The sequence below is a fragment of the Podarcis vaucheri genome (genome assembly GCF_965113315.1).
Source record: "Podarcis vaucheri genome assembly, chromosome: 8".
In the NCBI taxonomy this organism is placed as follows: Eukaryota; Metazoa; Chordata; class Lepidosauria; order Squamata; family Lacertidae; genus Podarcis; species Podarcis vaucheri.
Genome location: NC_138766.1, coordinates 18,553,472 through 18,578,482, shown reverse-complemented (window position 1 = coordinate 18,578,482; position 25,011 = coordinate 18,553,472). Strand labels below are relative to the sequence as shown.

The window sequence follows — 25,011 nt, the reverse complement described above, 5'->3', positions numbered from 1 at the left end:
TGTGAGTGATATTTTCCACCACATCAGTTGCATTCAGAAATGATAATAAAAAAATAGCAGTGCACAATAGTAAATAAATAGCTTTTTGAATGACCCTGATTTACCCTCATCACAAAGATGTAACTGAGTTAAACAAATAAACAGGCGTGTGTTCATCTATAAATAACTACAGAGAGAGAGAGAGAGAGGTGTACCTTGGTTTAGGAATAGCTTAGTTTATGAACAACTTGTATTAAGAATGCTGCAAACCCAGAAGTAGGTGTTTTGGTTTGTGAACTTTGCCTTGGAAGCAGAACATGTTCCATTTCCTGTTGAGTATGTTCCATTTGTAAATTGAGTCCCCTGCTGCTATGGGAAAGCACACCTTGGTTTAAGAATGCTTTGGTTTAAGAATGGGCTTCTGGAATGGATTAAGTTCGTAAACCAAGGTACCACTCTGTGTGTGTGTGTGTGTGTGTGTGTGTGTGTGTGCAGAAAACCAGGTATTCAATCATGATGCTCTTAGACGAGTATTAAATTGACTTAGGAGCCTTAACCTTAGTGTGTCTAAACTGGCTTAAATGGCTTGGAAACTTTTTAGACTGCATGCACAGACAGCGAACACAGTGCCCTCCAGATTGATTGATTGATTGATTTTGGAGTGCAAATCTCCATCAACCCCAGAATGGCTTGCTATCTCTGGCCTACAGGCTTCCCTCTGATCAGTAACTTACTCTAGACTTGTATCAGGGCAGGGGGGGGAATGACATTTAACATGGGCTCAGGAGTGGGGGTCTGGACAGCGACATTGCTGCTGCTCCTTGGACTGGTGTGGAGGCAGGGTGTTGATGAGGTCAAGATTACATGGGCACACCAACAAAGCCAAACCGGTGCTTCTGCCAAAGTGCTCTCACTGCCACCATGTCCACTCTGTGTTGTCCCGGTATGCAAGAGCCACACACCTGTTGGAAGGGTGGCTTGGCCCCCCTGCCCTGCGCTGCCCTGCCCTGCCAGCTGCCTTATAACACATAACACATAAGCCTAGGTCCCTTATGTGTTCCAGGAATATGTGTTTCTTTTCCCCTGCCCAAAAGACTGCAGCCAATGTAGATTCTTTTCATTGTGTGTACAAGCTACTATAAAGAATGGGCTGCAGTGTAAATTGGTTTCTCCTTTGGAATTGTCTCCCACATTGACAGCATTCACACATCACAAGCAGAACAGGGGATGCTCAACTTTTGGCGTCATGTATGAAAAATGCTCTCAAGTGCTGCAGCCAATTAACTTATGGACATACCTGCAAGTCCCTGTCCCCACCATCACATTTTACATTGGTTGATGTCCCTCTCAAAGATCAGCCCTGCCAAGATGGGCAACAAAACTTGAAGCCAATAATACTGATGTCCGGAGTGTATAACACTTTTACACCTCACTGTTTGCACTCCTCCAATGTGTGGCGGATTTGTTCAAAGTGGGGAAATAGTGAAAACTATGTTAGTGTTGATCCAGTTGAATTATGGCTAATGTTATGAGTTTGCGCTTCTAAAGACCTAATTTCAAGGATCACTGTAAGAGTTGTAGACCACCACAGGTTGTCCTAGGCTATCCTTGTGCACCATCACTATTGCAGATATCAATATTGTGCAGCATGACGCAATTGGATGCATAAAAGCTCACTCTTTTTGGAATAAAAATTGTCCAGACACATAATTGTGATTCAAAGCTTTACTAACCAGAACTTCTTCAAAACAGTTACAGAAACAATCAATGATACATCCAAATAATTCCATAAAGCACACACTTATCTAAGCATAGGTTTCTATTCTTAAACAAATAACATAATTATGATCAGAGCAAAAAATCAAAGGTCTGTCTCTCCCATAGCTTACATTAGCCTGCATCCAGTCTAAGGCTATACAGCTCCTGGAGAGGCTCATTATCACATCATTATCTCACTGGGAACAAAAGGCAAAGACAACTCTATTTAAAAATTGAGATTTGCAATTGAATACCTTGATCACATGATCCAAGGTTAAACACTCACATGAGTGCTAGCAGAGAACACCAACAGTTAATTATCAACTCAGAAGCTTAGAGAGCTTCAGTGTGCTTCAGTGGAATTTTCCAATGTTAAACTTTTTCAGCAATATACGTACAGGCACTCTCCATTTCAGTGTCAATTGAACAATTATACTTAACAATCACTCCCTTTGAGTGCTGCAGAAGAGCTACTGAATAAGATTTTTTAAGGGACAGAAAGAGGACTACACATGGATAGGGAAGAAATATGACCCCTTTAGGCTCCAGCCTGGGTGCTGTTCATTATCTTCATAGCCAGGAAAAGTGGTACCAGAACTGAAATCAGCAAGCAATATGAACCTTCTGGATTGGCCAGCCCAGCTATAAAGTCTAGGAGCCTGGCCTTTTTATTTTTCCTGGTCAACAGAGGGATGCTTTTTTTTCTGTTTGCTCCATATTGTGTACCAGCTTAACTAAGCTCTGGGCTCAAGGATCATGAGCTGGAAACACTCGATGTTTAGATTTGGGTGCTGTTGCTTGAGGCCACAGCCTGACCCTCACAGCATTCATGCTCAAATGCTTTTAGTTTAAACTACAGTGGTACTTCGGGTTAAGTACTTAATTCATTCCGGAGGTCCGTTCTTAACCTGAAACTATTCTTAACCTGAAACACCACTTTAGCTAATGGGGCCTCCTGCTGCCGCCGTGCCGCCGGAGCCCGATTTCTGTTCTTACCCTGAAGCAAATTTCTTAACCTGAAGCACTATTTCTGGCTTAGCGGAGTCTGTAACCTGAAGCGTATGTAACCTGAAGCGTATGTAACCCGAGGTACCACTGTACATTTTTACTTGCTTTGATCAGAGGTTGACAAAAGAGTTTAGGAGGTCTGGGGTCATCTCTGGGTTATTTGTAGTGGATCGGGGGGGGGGGTTCCCTGACTCCCAATATTTTAACAAGAACAAGTAAAATTGTAGATAACATATAAATATATCTATGCCATGGCTGGCCTTGTTCTAATCACTCATGAGCCTCTGCATTCCTCTCCCCTAAAATGCAGATAGGTATTGGTTGCCATTGACCAAGTATAGCCCTGCTAACCAGTTTTAGAGTTTTGTGTTCAAATCTCTGATTTGTAGTAATTCAGATGATTCTTACTCGTATCTGCAGGTTATTCCAATGCATGGCTTAAAGGAAGCAGCAGATAATTAGCTGCACCCGCTGAGACACCATTTTGCTCCTGGTTCTGGTTGGTGGACCTTGAAGAAGGGATGGAGAGATCTTCCCAAGTCCATCCCATTTCATTTTCACTGGCACTCAGAGGGCCCATTTCATCCCACTTTATGTGGATTTTTAAAAAGAGGGCATAAAAGGCTCAAATTTAAATTGTATGCATTATTATATGCATTGCTGTACATATTTGTGTGCATTCCCTCAATATGCTTTCCCATAAGGTACACATTTTTACTGTAAAATACATATTCTTGTGCATACTTTTAACACACTGAAACTACCTTGCAAAATCTGGAGAACTGCATAAACTGATACAGAGTTGCATTCTGAACTGCAAGCAAGTCTGGGTTGCTCTACCAGACAGGTAATAGATGTACTCCGTTGTGGACTTGTGGTAGGGGTTGGAATAATCACTCTCTATAACTAATTTTGCATTTAATACATTAACCTTGTACTAATAACTTTAAAGTACAGTGGATGCTCGGGTCGCGAATGTGATCCGTGTGGGATGCACATTCGCAACCCACAGTACTGCATATGCGCACACATGGGTTGCGATTCGGCGCTTCTGCGCATGCACGACCCCCGAAACCCGGAAGTAACTCATTCCGGCGGGTCCATAACCTGAAAAAACGCAACCTGAAGCATCTGTAACCCGAGGTATGACTGTGTATCTGTAGGGAAGTTTTCTTCCACTCCAGGAAGAAAAATTCCTTAAGCTCATGGAAGTATATTTAACAAAGAATGTCTGCAATCCATCATGGTCCAGAACCTAGTCACATGCCTGAATTCTCTCTCTCGGGCATATATATCCACAGAAAACTACAGCATGAGAATTACTATGATACAGCAATTATTAGCACATCATTCCAAAAGCAATTGAACCTGTTGCAGTTAAAGGTCTAGAATGTAGTATAACATTATTTCCAAACATCTTTGATTTTAATGGATTATAAAATAGTTTATTTGCCACAACACTACAAAACATGCACACTGTCCGCTGCTTCCAAGAAAATCATCTCACTCTTTATAATGCAGTCCATCTTGTACACCAACAGAATAGATTAGTTAAAGGCATTTTTTACTTTCTTCTCCCCCTTCAAAAAACATCTAAAGAAGGAAATAACATTATACTCATTCACTTCTTACCAAACCTCTTTCACTCCCTCCTAAAATTCATGTCAATGACTTGGGCATTACATTTTCCTTCTCCTTAACATTATGCCCACCCAAAAGACAGGCTGCTGCTGAAAAAAGGAGCCTAAATTAATTTCTGAGGTGATGTGAATCCACTGCCAGCTAACGCTGTATTTTCATTTTCCCACTTTTAAAGAAGGTTGACCTTTACAGATATGATGTGATAACAGCTTTCCATTACATTTAGCATGATTTAGATAAGAGGTCACTTTGCTGTCATGCCCAATCATCTAAACCATAATTTAGTATGAAATGCATGGACAATAAGGAGGGAGGTGAGGAAAGCTAACGTCAAGTGATAAAACGAATGTAGGTAATAAAGCTTCTAAAATCTGACAATGGGTTATGTTGAGAGTGGTGGAATCATAAGGTCGCACACTTAAAATGTTAAAGGTAAATGTGAGGTGAGACATTTCTGATGTATTTCATCAGTATGGCTGCTCTTACAAGTGGGGGTGTTAATAATAATAATAATAATAATAAATTTTATTTATATCCCGCCCTCCCCAGCCGAAGCCGGGCTCAGGGCGGCTAACAACAACAAAACAGTACAAAGGTACAACATAAACAACATTCTAAAATCATTCATTATAAAAATTAATTAATTCAAGCCACTAGCAACCATTGGGCCAGAGCTCTGCGAAGATTGCCGAGGGAGGGAGTCAAGCTGTGCCCTGGCCAAAGGCCTGGTGGAACAGCTCTGTCTTGCAGGCCCTGCGGAAGGATGTCAAGTCCCGCAGGGCCCTGGTCTCTTGTGACAGAGTGTTCCACCAGATCGGAGCCACAGCCGAAAAAGCCCTGGCTCTAGTTGAGGCCAGCCTAACTTCTCTGTGGCCTGGGACCTTCAAGATGTTTTTATTTGAAGACCGTAGGTTTCTCTGTGGGGCATACCAGGAGAGGCGGTCCCGTAGGTACGAGGGTCCTAGGCCATATAGGGCTTTAAAGGTTAAAACCAGCACCTTAAACCTGATCCTGTACTCCACCGGGAGCCAGTGCAGCTGGTATAGCACCGGGTGAATGTGATCTCGCAGCGAAGACCTCGTAAGGAGTCTCGCTGCAGCATTCTGCACCCGCTGGAGTTTCTGGGTCAGTCTCAAGGGCAGCCCCACGTAGAGCGAGTTACAATAATCCAGTCTGGAGGTGACCGTCGCGTGGATCACAGTGGCTAGGTCAGGGCGAGAGAGGTAAGGAGCCAACTGCTTAGCTTGGCGGAGATGGAAAAATGCCGCCTTTGTTATAGCTGCAATCTGCGCCTCCATGGAAAGGGAGGTGTCGAAGATTACACCCAAACTCTTAACGGACGGTGCTGGCACTAATTGCGCCCCCGCAAGAGATGGGAGTTGCCCCCCCAATCCCATATCGCCCCGTCCCAGCCACAGGACCTCTGTCTTCGAAGGATTTAGCTTCAACCGGCTCCCACGTAACCATCCAGCCACAGCTTCCAAACATCTGGTCAGTGTGTCTGGGGCCGAGTCAGGATGGCCATCCATCAACAGATAGAGTTGGGTGTCATCGGCATACTGATGACAACCCAGCCCAAAACTCCGGACAAGCTGGGCGAGGGGGCGCATAAAGATGTTGAAAAGCATCGGGGAGAGTATCGCACCCTGAGGTACTCCACACACCAAGGAGTGGCGCGATGACAATTCCCCCCCAAGCGCCACCCTCTGTCCCCGACCAGAGAGAAACGAGCGCAGCCATTGAAGGACTGTGCCCTGGATCCCCACGTCGGTAAGGCGGTGGTCCAAAAGTTCGTGATCGACCATGTCGAAAGCTGCTGATAGATCTAAAAGAATCAGCAGCCCCGACCCGCCTCGATCCAGCTGTCTACGAAGGTCATCTGTTAGGGCGACCAGAGCCGTCTCGGTCCCATGACCAGCGCGGAAGCCGGACTGGAATGGATCCAGAGCCAATGTTTCATCCAGAAACCCACCAAGCTGTTCAGCAACCGCTCTCTCAATCACCTTACCCAGGAACGGAAGATTCGAAACCGGGCGGTAATTGGATAGATCTAAAGGATCTAATGATGTTTTCTTTAAGAGCGGGCGCACCACTGCCTCCTTCAGTTCCCCTGGGAATGTCCCCGTGCCAAGGGACAAATTGATGATATTCCCCAGGAGGGCCCGCACCTCGTCTGGACACGCTCTAATCAGCCAAGACGGGCACGGGTCGAGAGGACAAGTGGTGGGCTTTCCAGCTCGGAGGAGTCTGTCCACATCGGCTGGGGATATCCGGTCAAAGTGGTCCAATACTGGACCCGAGGACAGTCGAGGGGCCTCCAGTTCCTTTATTGTATCCAAATTGGCAGGGAGGTCATGGCGGAGCGACAAGACCTTCTCCGCAAAAAAGCTCGCAAATGCCTCACAGCCGTGTGTCAATTTGTTATTTAAATTTGGCTGTCCCTCAAGGGACGTTAAAGACCTGATTATGCTAAATAATTGCGCTGGGCGAGAGCTAGCAGATGCAATGGAGGCCGAGAAGTATGACTTCTTAGCAGCCTTCACCGCCATCTCGTAGGTTTTCATAAAAGCCCTATAAGATGTTCTTGAGGCTCCGTCACGGGCACCCCGCCATACTCGCTCTAGCCGTCTGAGGTCCCGCTTCATTTTCCGAAGCTCCTCGGTAAACCAGGGAGCCCGGTTTCTGCGGGGTCGCAGAGGGCGCTTAGGTGCGATCTCATCGATGGCTGCCTGGAGCTGGGCATTCCAGCCCTCAACAAGCTCAGTCAATGAGTCGCCAGGGGGAGCAAGGTCCCGCAAGGCTTGGCGGAATCTCTCGGGGTCCATCAGCCTCTGCGGGCGAGCCCAAATTGGCTCGCCACCTAAGCAGGGTGGGGGTGGAAAGTCAATCCTGGCTTTCAGAGCGTAGTGATCAGACCATGGCACCTTCGTCGGAGGAGACATGATCACATCTATACCGACGCCAAAGATCAAATCCAGCGTGTGGCCTGCTTGATGTGTGGGGCCCGAAACAAACTGGGAGAGCCCTAGTGTCGCCATGGAAGACACCAGGTCCAGAGCCTGTGAGGAGGGAGTGGCATCGGCATGGATGTTGAAGTCCCCCAATACCAATAGGTTAGGGAACTCCAAGGCCCAGCCGGCCACCGCCTCCAGCAGGCCTGACAGGGTGGCTGCTGGTGCGCTAGGTGGCCGGTACACCAGCCAGACAGCCAAGCTCTCCTCGGAGCCCCACACTAGGCCAACACATTCAATGCCGGGGATCGATGGCGATGGTAGAGCCCTGAAAGGACAATCTTCCCGGATTAATAATGCCACCCCTCCCCCCCGGCCCACAGTCCGCGACTGGTGGAGGACAGAGAAACCCGGGGGCGCCATCTCTCGTAAGGTAACTGTTGCCCCTTCGCGCACCCAGGTCTCCGTCACACAAGCCAGGTCGACCCCCTGCGAGATAAAGAAATCTCGCAGGGTGGCGGTTTTATTGCCTATAGACCTGGCATTGCACAGCACCAGTGACGGAGGTGAGTAATCCTTGCTCACCCTACCCTCGTCCCTCGGGATGGGGCGCAGATTGGAAAGGGTACGAGCGTATCCATATCTCGATCCCCTTCGCCTGTAACACTACAGTCCCTGCATCGTAGAAAATCAGGTGGGGCATCAAACAATTGAACCCCACTTCCTGCACAAATTCTAGCCTGCCTTTCTACTGCCTTGCTACTTTGCTACATGCAGGGTTTTTGCATGCGTTGGGGCCGCAAAGTCCAGTGACTCAGAAATACAGGGATAATTTTAGCTACATGATGAGCTGTTTGTAATGATAATAATAATAATATATTTATACCCCGCCCATCTGGCTAGGTTTCCCCACCCACTCTGGGCAGCTTTCAACAGAGCATTAAAAACAGAATAAATCTTCAAACATTAAAAACTTCCCTAAACAGGGCTGCCTTCAGATGTCTTCTAAAAGTCAGATATTTGTTTATTTCTTTGACATCTGATGGGAGGGCGTTCCACAGGCCGGGCGCCACTACTGAGAAGGCCCTCTGCCTGGTTCCCTGTAGCTTTGCTTCTCACAGTGAGGGAACCGCCAGAAGGCCCTCGGAGCTGGACCTCGGTGTCTGGGCAGAACGATGGGCGTGGAGATGCTCCTTCAGATATATTGGGCCGAGGCCATTTAGGGCAGGCATAGGCAAACTCAGCCCTCCAGATGTTTTGGGACTACAACTCCCATCATCCCTGACCACTGGTCCTGTTAGCTACGACTATCAGATCAGACAAATATGAGGTTCCTGGTTCAAGTTGTAGAGTCGCTGACCAACATAATAGCAAAAACCATAATATTAAGGAGAATAGTTGAAATCATGCCCATTTGCTAGCAGAAAACTAAGGAGCCATTTGTATTATGACAGTGCACACAATGTACACCATTTAAACCAGAGAGTTGTTTAAACCACCGACTTGGTGCTTTATCTAACCCCACATTAACATTATATACTTATCTTTGGCATTCCTGCCTACCTTTTCAACAACCACTTTGTCCATTAAGCAGTTATTGTGACCTTCTACATTACTGCACTATGACACTGAAAAGCAATTAGGTTGAGTCAAGCACTGAAGATGTTTGGTTACATTTATTAAGCAATTAGCAGTCTGGAGTGGCTCTGTTGCATTGTCAACTAGCGGTGAATACCCTAACTGTGACTGTTACAAGGAGTGAGCCTTGCAATAAGTGCTCGGAATAATACTGCCCAAGTAATAAACTGGAATGGCCACATTAGAGCTGGACAAATTAGTCCATTAATATATGTCCTGCTCTATATTTGCCAGCACTTTTCATGGCCCTAAGAAATAGTTGTTTACCAGCCTCAAACTGTAGCCGAGAGAATAGCATACCGACATAGCCTTGCTTGTTGCAATATTGCAGCAATTGTCAACAAGAATAAAGACAGGGTGCTTTTTTATGTTGCTTAAAGCACTCAAACCTTATTTTAAGTGAAACATTCTTTCTTCTTCAGCTGACCATTTTACGGATGTCTCAGGTGTGCTTCTTTGCCCTTCCTGTCTTACTAGTGGTTGTTTCTTAAAAGGTAAATAAAAGTGATTTCTCAATCTACAACTGAAGAGGAACACGGCTGGAGCAAAATAATCTCACAGCCTATTTCTTCTGAGTTACTTTTAGCTGTCACACTGCTATGAAATCTAGGACACCATATACATTTGCTTATACCAGCTTTGAAAAACTAGCAAACCCTTTACTACTTAGAGTAGGCCTCTTCAAACTGTGAACTATCACACCCAAACCAGGGAATATATGCTAGCTCACCATGTTTAGGAAAAGCCCCCAGGAAAGAATGGGGGAAAGGGAGATATCAAGTCCTTTGCAGACTTCCAAACATGGCTAGCAGGCTGTGAGCAGACTGATAGGTCACAAGCTAGACAAGCTTGTATTATGGAACAGCAACACATAAAACCAGTATAACAAGTCATTGTTCCCTTCTGCATTGTCATTAGGTTCTGAGGCCTAAGTACAGGAAATTCATGGTGGATTATTAGATAGAGGGACATGGGTGACGCTGTGGTTTAAACCACTGAGCCTCTTGGGCTTGCCGATCAGAAGGTCGGCGGTTCAAATCCCCATGATCGAGTGAACTCCCGTTGCTCTGTCCCAGCTCCTCCCAACCTAACAGTTCGAAAGCACACCTGTGCAAGTAGATAAATAGATACCACTCCGGCGGGAAGGTAAATAGTGTTTCCATGAGCTCTGGTTTCCGTCATGGTGTTCCGTTGTGCCAGAGGCAGTTTAGTCCTGCTGGCCACATGACCAGGAAAGCTGTCTGGACAAACGCCGGCTCCCTCGGCCTGAAAGTGAGATGAGCGCCGCAACCCCTTAGTCACCTTTGGCTGTATTTAACCATCCAGAGGTCCTTTGCCTTTCACCATTAGTTTCATATTACAGGGTTCTGGGTTAAGCCTTGGAGTTGCCGACAGTCATTGGCAGCAAGTCTATCTAGTAAAAAAAACACAGTTCTGAATTTCAAATAATAAAATTAGCTGCTTAAGAAAGATGGGAACATCTTTCAAAAACTATTTTATTACTTCAGGATGCTAAAATGGAAATAAAAAAGAAAGTTTTATGCAAGCACCACATGCCTTCCAAAGCCTCTTCTATTATCTTGCATTTCTGATGGGCCCAAGGCTCCTGAGACATCTATTTCTTTTTCTAACATGCTCCTCAATATACCTGCATTACTAATTTAAGCCCATGTAAGTGTTGTGGCTTTCTCTCATAATTGCAGTTTGGCAAGTGCAAGGCAAAACCTTATGAGAGATTCCTACCCTGCTCCTTTAGGACTTTGGACTGAAGGAGAATTTTGTTTGGTCTGCATTTTTAAAGTGTATAAACATAATTTGCACCTTGCATTCAGAAATGCATACATTGAGACAAAATATGTATTTAAATATAAACACATATTTGCAATAAATACATATTTAAGCATGCATTTAAATATGCATTAAAAAACCCTGCAGATAAAACTTGGGCTACAGTCGTATCAGCTAAATTCTAATAAAAAAATTCCTTCCAGTAGCACCTTAAAGACCAACTAAGTTAGTTCTTGGTATGAGCTTTCGTGTGCATGCACACTTCTTCAGATGCACATTCTTCAGTGTGCATGCACACAAAAGCTCATACCAAGAACTAACTTAGTTGGTCTTTAAGGTGCTACTGGAAGGAATTTTTTTATTTTGACTATGGCAGACCAACACGGCTACCTATCTGCAGCTAAATTCTAGTTTGGTGATGGAAGAGGATTTTGGAGAGATGCTTCCATTTGGCAAAAATAGGTGACTTGAAAGTAAGAAATCTGCTTTCACAATGAGTTCCATTCAGCCAGCTGCTACTCAGAAGGAAATGAATGTCAGGTGTTTACCAAACTTTCCACCAGTGATCCAGTAGCAGTAAGTTTGAAGATGCTGTATTTTACAGTATTTGATGATTGCAAACTGTTGCACTGATAATGGAAGATTAATGCATAATTCTCATCTTGCTCCCTAAGGGGATGTTCTTTGATCAGGAGGTGATTGTGTTTCAAAATGAAAATGAAAACTTGTCTGAAACCCAAGAATATTGCTTTGTAAGAAGGCATAACATGTAGCAAAGTGTCCAGATAAGTGACCCGCCTTTACAAAATTGATAGACACCAGACAAAGTAATATAATTTGTGCAAAGGAATGGTCTTGGATCCATAAGTGGGCGGCCAGTAGGTTGTATGTGAGTTTCTAGGCTCTAAGCAGCACATAGTAGGAACAGCGCAACACAGGGAACTGAGTCAGTTTTAGCTCAGAGGAACTTGTGAGGTGTCATGAACAGGATTTCAGTGTGAAGATGGGAATTGATGTGAATAGTGTCTTGTTACAAACAGTGGTTTCCAGTGGATTTAGGGGCCACATTTTGCTGTAAAAATACTGCAAAAACTAGACTGAAATTGGTCATGGGAGCTGGAGTAGCAATTTGCTTCCAGCCTGCATGTAAAGACCCAATTGACTCTTTTGCCCTTGCCCTATTCAGTACATATGAACTAAGGCCACTGTATAAAATCACCCTGCATATTTCTCTCACTTCTGGTATTGAGGCAGTGGGGTGAAAATACTGCCCACTCATAGCATTGGAACATGGGAAATGCAAGGCAACCTTAACACGTGCGCCCAGACTCTCTTATTTGGCAACATGGGAATGGTTTTGCTATCCACTTGCCCCGATTTGCAATGCAGCTTCCAAAGTCATGCCAAATGTGCATAGCATTTTCATAATGGATTTGGATCCATCCCTTTATGGGGTGTTAGGGGAGGTGGGTTTTGGAGGGCATTCTGATAAAATTTTAAAATCAACTGGTATTCCATGGTTTCTCCCCAAGATTCTGCCTGGATCTGAATTCAAGAGCATTACATCCTAGATAACCAGTATAGAAATTGGAGGTCTACTGTGGTTCTAGCTTGATACCCAAACCCATGGGAGTAACTACTTGTAGGGGGTGCTGTAAATACAGTATTTGTGATTTTCTGCTTCCACGGCTTAAACCATGCATTCACTTTTCTGCATTAGTCCCAATCTGTGAAAACAAAGTAGTGACTGAATGTACAAGATGCAATTAAACAAGTCGCAAATGATGTTTGTGATGAACATTGATGATTGAGATCTGCATTGCAAAACTGGCTATGAACTTTTGCCCGGCAAGTCTCCCGGATATGCAATTCCAGTATGTAAGAAGGTGGAAATACATATGAAAACAGCACCGGTTAACTGTTTGAGGTAAGGAACGGAGAGTTGAAGGTGGGATTAAGCCATCCATGTTCCTCTCACCGCCCAACTGATAAATAAGAATACTAGTGAGTATCCAACACCTAGCATTTAAACTAGGGGAAATGCACATAGCACCACAAACATGAAATTATTATTATTATTATTATTATTATTATTATTATTATTATTATTTATACCCCGCCCATCTGGCTGAGTTTCCCCAGCCACTCTGGGCGGCTTCCAATCAAGTGTTAAAAACAATACAGCATTAAATATTAAAAACTTCCCTAAACAGGGCTGCCTTCAGATGTCTTTTAAAAAAGAAGAGTGCTGCTTATTTCCTTTGCATCTGAAAGGAGGGCGTTCCACAGGGCGGGCGCCACTACCGAGAAGGCCCTCTGTCCCCTAATAGCGCAGAATTGGAAGACATCAAAAATCCCAACTATAAACGAGTGGCAATCCAAACTAATTGATTATTTAGAATTGGCAAAAATGACACATAAAATAAGAAATCAAAAAGACATAAAGTTTAACAAAGAATGGAATAAATTTATGACATACATGGAAACAGAGGTAAAAAATCTAAAAATTACAGTAGGTATGACGTAACACTTGTGATGTAAGGAAACTTTTTTAAGGAAAAGAAACTGCAGATAAAAAATCATATAATATATTCTGAAACTGAGATGAAGGGAAGTCAATTAGTGTTATTTAGTAAATGTAACCTAATTTGTTGGTATCTTATGTTAGGAGATGTTTTTTTCTTTTGTTTTCTTTATTATTATTTTTCTTTTTTATGTATTTCTTTTTTGTCTGTATGTGTGATGTATGTTTTTTTCATTTGTTTTAATGTTTGATGTAGCAAAACAAATAATTTTTTTTAAAAAAGAAAAGAAAAAAAAGAGAAGGCCCTCTGTCTGGTTCCCTGTAACCTCACTTCTCGCAATGAGGGAGCCGCCAGAAGGCCTTGGGTGCTGGATCTCAGTGTCTGGGCTGAACGATGGGGGTGGAGACGCTCCTTCAGGTATACTGGACCGAGGCTGTTTAGGGCTTTAAAGGTCAGCACCAACACTTTGAATTGTGCTCGGAAACGTACTGGGAGCCAATGCAGATCTCTCAGGACTGGTGTTATGTGGTCTCGGCGGCCACTCCCAGTCACCAGTCTAGCTGCCGCATTCTGGATTAATTGCAGTTTCCGGGGTACCTTCAAAGGTAGCCCCACGTAGAGCGCATTGCAGTAGTCCAATTGCACTAAAGCCCTTTTCTGTGTATGTATGGCCCAAGATCAGGGAGATTATGTATCTGACTTTTTTCAAAATGCCCAGCTCTATAAGAGTCCATAGGAAGTAACAGCAAAAGTTAGTAGAAAATGACTGACTCCCCCCCCCACACACCCATAAATGATTATATGCTACTGAATCACTTTTCTAGTGAGGGTGAGAGTGATGCTATCTATAAGCTGAGAGGAGGGAAAGGTACCTTTTCGAATGTGAAAGAGCTTCTCAAAGTCATTTTCAACCTAAGAACTACCAAAGGAATTATTATTGTTTTTTTTCTGCTTTAGGGAGCCATCAGCGTTTTTGTGATGTAAGCAGACATTGTGCAAAACCCTGATTTTCTGCCAGGCCTATTTGCATGCCTGAAAACTGGCAGATTTTCTGCTAAATAAAAGGCAAAGAGGCTACCATGCTTAACTGACCTGAAACAAAAAGGGTCAAGAATTAATACAGGAACACAGACACTGAGCATCAAGAACTTTGTATATATTCACTCCCTTACATCATTGACTATTAGAGGAGAAAAATGTGTATCTATGCGTATGATTCTTCTCCTCTATTTCTCTGGGTAGTTTGTTTATGTTACTCTGTACGGAAGGTAATGATTCATGAGCCAGATCTGAAGCATCTTGACTTCTCTGTAATTGCTTCCTCACCTCATTAGATCCTCTGCATGCATGGCTTCTTTCAATTGTTGTATCAAAATTAGGTAAAATGCTCACAAACACATCCGTTTTATGTTCAAGGGCACTTACGCTATTTTTAATTACAATAAAAATTGGCGAGGCACCGGGGGACAAATTTTACCGGTGAGGGACATATCTTTGGAAGAGCCTCTTTTTTGTTTTGCTACACCCCAGTGGCTCAAGCATAATTTAGGTGGGGAAGAACAAGGGCCCTGTTGAAATGCAAGAATGCCCATGTTTACTGATGACTTACTAAACATCAAGACAGAGAAGTATGTAAATTCTTCAAGGGTATTGTCAGATAGGACTATGCTGCCAGAGCAAAAACAGAATTCTGTTCATGGTTGGGGAAGTCCGTGAATTCCTTCCTTTCAAAATTGGATGGTTCAGTGCAGTTAGGAGGACAACACTCGGGGTTAGAGTTGCTACAGACATTTCTCCTGAAATGAATGTGGAATTGAATTTGAGAGTGAAATATCATAAAATATCAGAGGAATAATAAAGGAATCTAAAATATATTGATAAACCCACTCCTTGTCTATCACCCAGTCTGACCTAAAGTGAAATCTTGAAAGTGCATTTGGATGTCATTTCCCAGGTAAAACGTTCAAGGAATTCTGATGGAAGCCAATGTTTTCTTTTGAGAAGAGTAACAACATTTCTGGGAGTGGTTCTATACATCCTGGCCAATAGCCCTTACCTTAAAGCGAAATGCCCGAGGTGAAAGGTGTTCTAAACACTGTTTCCTCAATCTCCCCTCTTCACCTTTTCCTTTCTCTTAGAACTAGTTGATACATTTGATAGAAATAAATGGTAAACCTTTTTCTGGATGGTGGCACTTCACACTGCAGATAGGGGCTTCTGTTTTTACATAGTCATATGCTGTGCTTTTTTCCTGGGGGTACACATACCCCTAAACATTTTGTGAATCTCAGTTTGGCCTCATTGAGGGGTAGTATTTCAATATGAGTAGGAAAATGAGAGTACCCCTAAACATTTTTTTAGAAAAAAAGCACTGGTGGCTTCTGGAAGCGCGCCTTACCACGTGACGAGCGTGGAAGGCAGACAGAGTGATGGCAGCTGAAGGGGATCTTGAGCTTGAGTTAGAAGCGGAGACCAATGGCTTGGCAGGCAGTGGAGAGCAACCAGCCGAGAAGCTGCGGAAGCACGAAAGCGGAGCGGCCGACCTTGAGCGCATCACTGACTACGCGGAGGAGAAAGAGATCCAGAGCTCCAACTTGGAAACAGCGATATCAGTGATTGGAGACCAAAGATCCACAGAGCAGAAAGCAAAGCAGGAGCAGGAAAAAGAACTGGCCAAAGTCACAATCAAGAAAGAAGATTTGGAGTTGATTATGAACGAGATGGAAATATCCAGGGTAGCAGCAGAACGCAGCTTGCGCGAACACATGGGGAACGTGGTGTAAGCACTGATTACCCTCACCAACTGAGGGCCAGCTGCTAGATGGACTTTTGAGGAGCAAGGGAAGGAGATAGCCTCTCTTTGGCCCGTTCTGCATAGGTTCTTTGCATATGGTATTTTAAAGCTGCTGGAATAAATATTCCAGGGTTTTTTTTTTTTTTTTTTTTTTTGAAGAAAAAGCACTGGTCATATGAAAGAAACACTTGCTGTTTCTTGGGCAGGGCATTAGCCTGACTCCTCCCTGTAAAGGCAGAATTCTATGGTTGAAGCAACTTTAAATCAGTGCCGCCTTCACGACCAAAAATATTAGTTTAAGGAAAAAGAGCTTCTGGCAGAAGCAAAGTGCAATAGCATGTGTTCTTTGAATGCTCTTCCCTCTTCGTGCTCCAGTTTTGTATGGCTAAGGCTGAAATCCTATAGATGTTTTCCCTTGGGGCCCGGTAGGGCTTGTTTCTGATTTCACTGCACAGTGCTTTGCAGAAATACGATGCAGTGTGTGGCTATGGTGACCAATAGGCATTAATTGCAAGTTTTCCAACTCCACGTTAAATAATAACAAATTGAAAAATATATATGCAGAGATATTGGAATTTATATTGTAATTGGAGTAAGTTATTTTGATGTCCTGCTTTGATGTCCTTTGTCATATTGATACTGTGAAGGACTAGGAGTAGTAATCCTGGAATCATTATTCTGGGAGAAAAAGACAGAAAGACTGTTACTGAGGGAGGGAGCTCTCTTACTACTTATGCCAAGCAATGGTGGAGTCTCAGGTCAGCTATATGCAAAGGTGCATCCTTCTGAGTTTGCTTGCTGCGTAGGAAGTTTGCAGAGAGGAGGAATGGAGATGTCTTATTTAAATTAAAACAACATTGAAAGAATGAATGAAAGAAAGAAAACAACATTCAGGCTTTCATTTTTTTAAAAGAATCAAACTCAGCACTGAATAGATAGATCAGCAATTAACTTGCTGGAATTCATGGAGCTGTTATCTTTTTCTAGTCAAATGTGTAACAGAAGAGAGAGGGTGGGTGGGATGGTTTTAGAAGGTTGCTCTTTACACCTTTGAGTAATTTCTGCTATCTTTGCTGTTTGTAAGAAGAAAACCCTGAGGGCTTCATTGTACTATCCCAATGCACTGTTGAAATTGCCCCACCATCAGCTCATTTGTGTGTTTGTTCAGAGAGCAGAATTAGTGCACAATGTAGCAAAAATACCTAGGTTTTATTACAGGTGGGGAAGGGACATGATAAAATAACAATAACAATAATAATTTTATTATTTATGCCCCGCCCATCTGGCTGGGTTTCCCCAGCCACTCTGGGTGGCTTACAGCATATATAAAAACATAATCAAACATCAGATATTAAAAACTTTCCAATACAGGGCTCCCTACAGATGTCCTCTAAATGTTGTGTAGTTCTTTATCTCCTTGACATCTGAAAGGAGGGCGTTTCACAGGGAGGGAACCACTACCGAGAAGGCCCTCTGCCTGGTTCCCTGCAACTTCACTTCTTGCAGTGAGGGAACCAGCAGAAGACCTTCTGAGGAGGACCTCAGTGTCTGGACTGAGCAAAGGGGGTGGACACGCTCCTTCAGGAAAAGCACAAAGGCGGTGCTTATGCATAGAAGGATTGGAATGGCACTCATCAGCGCCATATTTTCCTCTATTGGAATTCATATGAACAGTTCCTGGGAATGGCAGGCCTGCACACACTATCCTGTTCTTATCCATCTCTCCCTCACACCTGCATACAGATTACCTAGGGAAGGAACAGAGGAGAACATTAGGATTCTGTTCCTGATTCACTGGAAAAAATGCATTGGGATTCTTTTGGGAAGGGGAGGTTATCAGGATTTTATTGAATCATGTTTGTATTTCTCTGCATGTAGGCATTCATGTCATCCCAGTATGGGTACAGGGCCCTGTGTACAGGTATACATACTTTTTCACATTTATACCCCATCGTTCCTTTTAAGGAGCACAATGTGGCAAAACATGAAAGCCACCCCATGTTATCCCCTCTCAACAGCTCAATGAGGTAGTTGGAGCCAGATGTGTGTGTGACTCATCAAAAGCTTTATGGCTAAGTACGTATTTAGTCTCAGGCATCCCTGGTTCAATTCCAGTTATTCTAACCACAACTCTGTGTGTCTTAGTCCTTCTACAGTTCAGTGTTTAGAGAGGCTTCTATTATTGAGAGTTCTGTGGATTGATGAGGTCTGCTAGGAGAAGCTGGGATTTTTCAAGGGGAATAAAAGATCATAAACATTACTTCTCGAATTATGGCTTGATGGATGCTCTGTTACACACTGAACATTCAGGAAGCTTATATGAAAAGAGGGAGTTTAAGAGCTGGGGAATTCGACTGCGAAGCGTAGGAAGCTAACGTTAAAACTTTGTCGCATTATGGTTGTTAAGGAAAAAGACTTACTGTGAATTTTGAAGGTGAGTTCTCTGTGGCTCCTGTCCTGGCTGGAAGAAAAGTAGCAGTATGGAATTGGGAGGAAAAGGCTGACATAAAATGAGGATAGACAAAATAAAGGATAAAATAAGGATGGACAAATCTGTCCATTTGATCCTCTCACTTCTTAATTTTTCCAGTTTGCTTACCTGCTCTTTTAGGGGACACGGGTGGCACTGTGATCTTAACCACAGAGCCTAGGGCTTGCTGATCAGAAGGTCAGTGGTTTGAATCCCCGCGATGGGGTGAGCTCCCATTGTTCAGTCCCAGCTCTTGCCCACCTAGCGGTTCAAAAGCACATCAATGTGCAAGTAGATAAATAGGTACCACTCTGGCAGGAAGGTAAACAGCATTTCCGTGTGCTGCTCTGGTTTGCCAGAAGCGGCTTAGTCATGCTGGCCACATGACCCAGAAGCTGTCTGCAGACAAATGCTGGCTCCCTCGGCCTATAGAGTGAGATAAGCATGCAGCCCCAGAGTTGTCTGCGACTGGACCTAACGGTCAGGGGTAACTTTTACCTTTACCTTAAACCCCCTTCCAGATCAAGTTGAATCCTACATATCCAGTCTAGGGAACCATCCACTAAGGATGCCTCAGTCTTATCTGGATTGAGCTTCATTTGATTAGCTCTCAACCAGTCCAAATTGGCAGACAATTCTAATTTTATTTATTTTGTTTTCTTTAAACATTTTACGTGCCACTTAACTACAATAGTTTCTAAGTTGTTTACAAAAATAATGTGTTAAAGCACCTCCAGAATAGATTTCTCAGAATATAAATAACAATGGCATACTTACATGCACACACGATTGATTTGAGGGACAAAGGCAGTTGTATTTTTGAGGGGAGAAGGAAGCTGTATCCATATGGCTTATCTATTTCTTTGAAGAATGAATTCCAGCACAATTATTTTAGCTCATGTAAATGTTCTCTCAAATAACTCCCACAAATAACAGTGATATGGAAATCATTTATACTAGGCTATTTCAAAACTATGAGTAGGTAAACAACAGCAGCAGCAGCAGCAGCAACAAAAATCGGTTAGTGTCTGCTTATTCAACAAGACAGTAACCTCATGTGCCTTCTGGCCATATTCTGGGGTCCAGGTTCCTGCGAAGTGACTTAGCTGCACAAATGGGTCTGAGCACAGGCTCCTTTCATTCTGTGTATACACAGAGACCTACGTTGGAGATTTGGAGAGCAATGCATATGGGCACAAGTCTGTTGGGTGCCTGGTATGTTAAAAAGAAAGACAACCCAGATTTTAATTTACATGGAAAATAGGGGGACTAGCCCACTTCTGTAATGATTTCACACCTGACATATTGCTGAAGTGCTTTTTCTGTGCTAAAACCAGGCTTGAAACTAGACTAGAATGGATCTAGATAATCATAATTTTCCTGAGGGAGAGAACTCCTGTCTCCATGTAGTTTGCATGTGTGTGTGTGTGTGTGTGTGTGTGTGTGTGTGTAGAGGAGTGTATTCTCCCTCCCCGCTTCTTCATCTATGAAGCAACCATCCTAGTTCAGGTGAACTGGTCCTGAATTGTGGGGTGCAATTCTGTCTTCCAGACATTATTGCACTACAGCTCCCTTCATCTGTGACCATTGGCCATGCAGGCTGGGACTGGTAAGAATCACTGTCCAAAAATATCTTTCAGGGGAAGAATGTTTTAGAGTATATGCAGCTACCGAATATGACATTGTGGCTGCTTGACAGCTTATTTGCTTCACCACAGATAGAGTTAGTTTTAAATCCGTCCCCCCTTTGCCTTGCTCCAGCTGTCTCTTGGGCTATTATTTGTTGTTCTTGAAGGTGCTGCTTTATTTATTTATTTGCTTGGCAGCAACTGCTGTTGGGAGGAAAAGAGACTTTTTTTAAGCTTCTGAGAACCCTTCAGCATTGTCTTGTCTCCTTATTTTAAATTCCTCACTTTGATTCCCTTCACTTGTTGGGATTTCACCAAGGGAGGAAGGCTGTGTTGGGTTTCACTAACTCCTGGATATATGTTGGCATCTGTAATCTCTCCCTGTGTTTATTCACCTGAGATTCCAGTACTGAATTCAGGAGTTCATCCCCACCCCTCCTCCTTGGAGGCCAAGCATGAGTTAATCTTCACGTTAGTTTGGTTCCATTCCTCTGCACAGTACAGAATGGATTTTGCCCTTGTGTGAGTAGAATACCATTAACGGAGGAGGCTATAGGGATGCCAAACTGCATAGTTCTTGGCCTATTTCACCCCTTAGACCCAGGTGATGTAGTTTTTAAGCAGTGTAAACTTCTGACTTTTTTTAATGCCATCTGGATTGTTTATTGAGAGAGTGAGGAGAAAGTCCTGAAAGCAGGCAGAAATGGCTGTGTGAAAATTAATTGACACAGGGCTTACTTTCATGGTTCATAGCTTCTGTCCTACAGGTAACACATGCTCCTTTCAAAACATACATACGCACATATTTGCATGTCACCTTTCCAGCGTTCAAACCAAGTTCAAGGCAGCTTACGACATGAACAAATACACAATTTCAACAGAACAAAGGCAATAATTAAGAAATTAATAAAATATCAAAGAATCACAACCAAATTGAACTAAAATAATGCAAAAATTAATACCAATAATATCATCAACCCCACCCCCCACCCCAAGAAAACCCCCTAAACAATACCCCAGCCCATGAGTCTGTTCAGCATCCTCAGCCTTTGTAGCTGGAAGTCAAAGAGGGCCAGCAAGGTAGGGAACACATCTTCCAGGACTCACAACCAAGGACTCAAAAGCCTCAGTGTAGCAAGAAATTAGTAAAGTAGCAGCAGTGTGTTGGAAATGCAGTGATGCCTGCATGATGGCAGCACTGTGCTCATTGGGATGTGGTCAAACTGCTGGGTACACCTGTGGGGCTGCTACCACCAACCAGGAGCTCTCCCAAACATATCTGCCTCATCTGGTTCCACCCCTGTTCTGGTGAGTGGCAGTGTCACTGCCAAGAGGGTGTAGTTGGTGCTCATTCCCATCAAGTGTTTGTAAATACAATGCATACCACCTGGTGAGACAAGTGGTCACTCTCCTGTCCTCCTAATCTACCTGCTTTTGCGGTGAGAATCTCAGGGTAGCGTTGGATTTGGATTATGAAGAGCGAGGTTCAGATCTCTGTGCAACTATGAATCTCAGTGGAGTCTTCAACCCCACACCACTGTTGTGATGGTAAAATATAGAGTTGCCTCTGAATTTCCCCTAAAGCAAACTTTAGATGTGAATGAGAAAAGGGCCCATGAGATTATGAAGGTAGAGAGAAAAGTTGTGAGATATTGCTACTGAAGTTGAGCTAAAAATCACCAAGGAGTTTCTCCTCAAAATGGGGGGGGGGGTGCCATGAAGTTTCTCTGTGGTTGAAAGCATGCAGGCTATTTTGAGGGAGTCACTTTAAAAAAAAAATCTGCACAAAAGTTAATAATAAATTTTGTGTTTAACTAAGTATTTATTGCAGTTTTGCACCTGCGGTGAAACTTTTTTGTTTCATTATTAGGCCACATTATTTTAAAGATGTACCTTCAATTATAATAAATATATTCTTTTCATAATTTATAACTGACTGTAATTATTTCAAGTTACTTCTTCAAGTGCTTTGCCAGCAGAAAAATTATGTCAAACTTGCTAGTTTAACACATCTGTGGAGATGAGACTGCACTCAACTAAGCAATGGTCAAAGCAGACCCACTGAAGTCGGCTATCCTTTTATTTACTCAGAGTAGACCCATTGTAATCAATCTCCATTACTAACTTAGGTTTTGTTTTTAAAAAAGATCTGTGTGAAAGTTGGTTGAGTGCAGCTCAGTGGTCTTAAGTTAGTCATAGCTGTTGAATTCAGTGTTATCTACCCTAAGCATGAATTTAGTGTATGGTAACTGGGCATACAAGTTAAATTGAGTCTGGCCTGGTCTTAAAATAAAGCTATCATTCAAGCACTGAAGGAGATAACTGCATGTGCATTGCTCTGAGCTGCATGGAAAAAGGGACTGATAAAGTATGATTAAATAAATAAGGAGAGTGTGCTTGCACATATTCCTTGCTGGGGTGAGGAGAGACAAACAATCCCTCACTCTACTCAGAAATTCTTCTTTTGAGTTGAATTCAGAGAGCAGGGAATTTGAGTTAACAAATTCCTCATCCTCCTCTAATCAGACCCAGAACTGGAAGCACTGATTATCGTGTGTGTGTGTGTGTGTGTGTGTGTGTGTGTGTCCTGGGATAAAATGATGGTGCAGGCATTGTCCAGTTTTCTAATTTAATTTCGCTAAACAATTGAATGGAATTATCACCTGCCTCTGATCCCACCTTGAGTGTGAGGCATCTGGTATTAGGGCTGAGCTCCTGTCCTCACTTTTGATAATACCATCTCCCAATTTGTCTGCCTCCCCTGAACAGTGTCATCTTCACTGAACTTTATTAACCAGCACTAGAAACTAAACTTTCTGGGAACTGAGCTTGCTCAGCAAATTTTGTGACCCATCAATCTGAATGCAGATTATGAGTCACATATTGTGTGATGCTTGACAACTCCCCCCCCCCTGTCTCCTTGCAGTTCAAGCAGACACAAAAATAGGTTTATAAAGCCCTGGTGTACTGCCTTGAGCATCAGCCAGAACTCAGTTGTGCACAGGACATGAAGCTGATAAGAACTTCTCCTAAGAGAAGATCTTCTTCTTTGGCGATCACTTGCTGCCAAGTAAGATTGTCTTCCATGAACACGGTCTTAACAGTGAGTCCACAAGTGACTGTGGAGGCCAATTCTGGATCCACACACCCTTCCACAGTGGGGACATAGGTTTCTGGGTGGAAGTTGATCACAGTGAGGGTTTGCCAAGCATGCCTTCCTCTTAGCATGTTTCTCCCTTTCATCCAGAGTTTGAGCATCTTCAAAGTCCATGACACCTTTGGTAAAGGCTGTTCTCCAATTGGAGCGCTCACAGGCCAGTGTTTCCCAGCTGTCAGTGTTGATACTACATTTTTTTTAGATTTGCCTTGAGAGAGTCTTTAAACCTCTTTTGTTAAGAGTAATTTAACTGCAGTCGTCATTACAGATTGGGACCACAGCATTAATGTCCATCAAAGGACAGCTGTAGGCTGCCCTTTGGTGACACCCTGCCCCAGCAGGCTAGCAGGGCCCCCAGCTTTCCACTGTCAGCCACAGATATGGGATACGGTGGGCCTGTGCCCAAATCTAGCCGTGGATACATTGCATCCAGTTGATAACCAAGGGCCTCTCCTCTGTCAGTCATACTCAGGAGGAGGCAAGCACTGATGTGAACTTTGATTCATTGCCCTTCAAAGCTCCAGGAAGAGGTGGGCAGCAGAGTCCATTGTAAATCTGCAGTCTTCAATTCTGTTGCATTCTCCTTATTTAGTCTTGCTGATTCAGCACTAGGTATCACTGGACAGTTCCCTTCATCCAGAACCGGGTGGACAGCTCCCTCATTGGCCCAGACCTCTGGCTCAACCCTGCCTCTGGCAATCTCCCATCTTTTCAATTTGTGCAATGTCGATGGTTGCTGGTGTTACACTTTGTGGACGATAATTTGTATGGGCTTGATGCAGAACATGTTTCTTCATTTTTCTTTAGCACTGGGAACATAGAGTAGGGGGAAAAAATCCAATTTCTTAAAAGCTTCTGTCTTTACTTTCTGGGAGAAATAACAATAAAGACTCCCCATCTCCATGCTTTTGTTCATAAATGAAAATGAATTGCTTGATTTCCAGATGTGATAATGTTGGACAACTACAATGCAAGTTGAAGTACATCTCAAAACACATTTCTTCATTTGCATATTGCATTTCAGTTGCCTAATTCCAGCTTCAAGCTAGCCTCCACATTGCCAGGGTGAATGACTCAGATGATACTGCAATCAGGTTCTGCAAGCTTCTGACTTGATGACAAGAACAGTGTTTAAGACAGACAGATGCAGATTTGTAGAAACCAAGTCAAAAGGGTCCTGAGGCATAACTCTCAACTTCAAAACAAGAAAAAGTCTACGTAACGGCAGCAGTGCTGCTGTCTCAGAAGGGTTTCTCACTTCAGTGAAGCTCGAAATTAGTGAGTAGTAGTGCTGGGTAATGGTGGTGACAGAGCTCCTTGCACCTCTTAAAATCTTCTTTGAGTCCCATGCTTTGCCAAGATAAATATGCACCTCTGTCAAAAACCTATGTTAAGATGCTGGATAAATTTAGCCCAGGTAAATTTATTCCAGAAGCCACTTTAAAACAAACCCTATACTTTACAGTGGTACCTCGGGTTCAGTACTTAATTCGTTCCGGAGGTCCATTCTTAACCTGAAACTGTTCTTAACCTGAAGCACCACTTTAACTAATGGGGCCTCCTGCTGCCACCGCACCGCCGGAGCACGATTTCTGTTCTCATCCTGAAGCAAAGTTCTTAACCCGAGGGAGTATTTCTGGGTTAGCGGAGTCTGTAACCTGAAGCGTATGTAAC

The 25,011-nt window shown here is 43.4% G+C and overlaps 1 protein-coding gene and 1 pseudogene across 4 annotated transcripts in view; both read left to right on the top strand.

The window, feature by feature from the left end:
- The window catches only part of CDH18 (cadherin 18), a 671,522-nt gene that overhangs the window by 457,357 nt on the left and 189,154 nt on the right, over positions 1-25,011 (top strand). The gene's annotated exons all lie outside the window — the stretch shown is intronic.
- LOC309538813 (huntingtin-interacting protein K pseudogene) lies at positions 15,703-16,176 on the top strand (annotated as a pseudogene). Its single transcript has one exon. The product of its transcript is annotated as a huntingtin-interacting protein K pseudogene (transcript).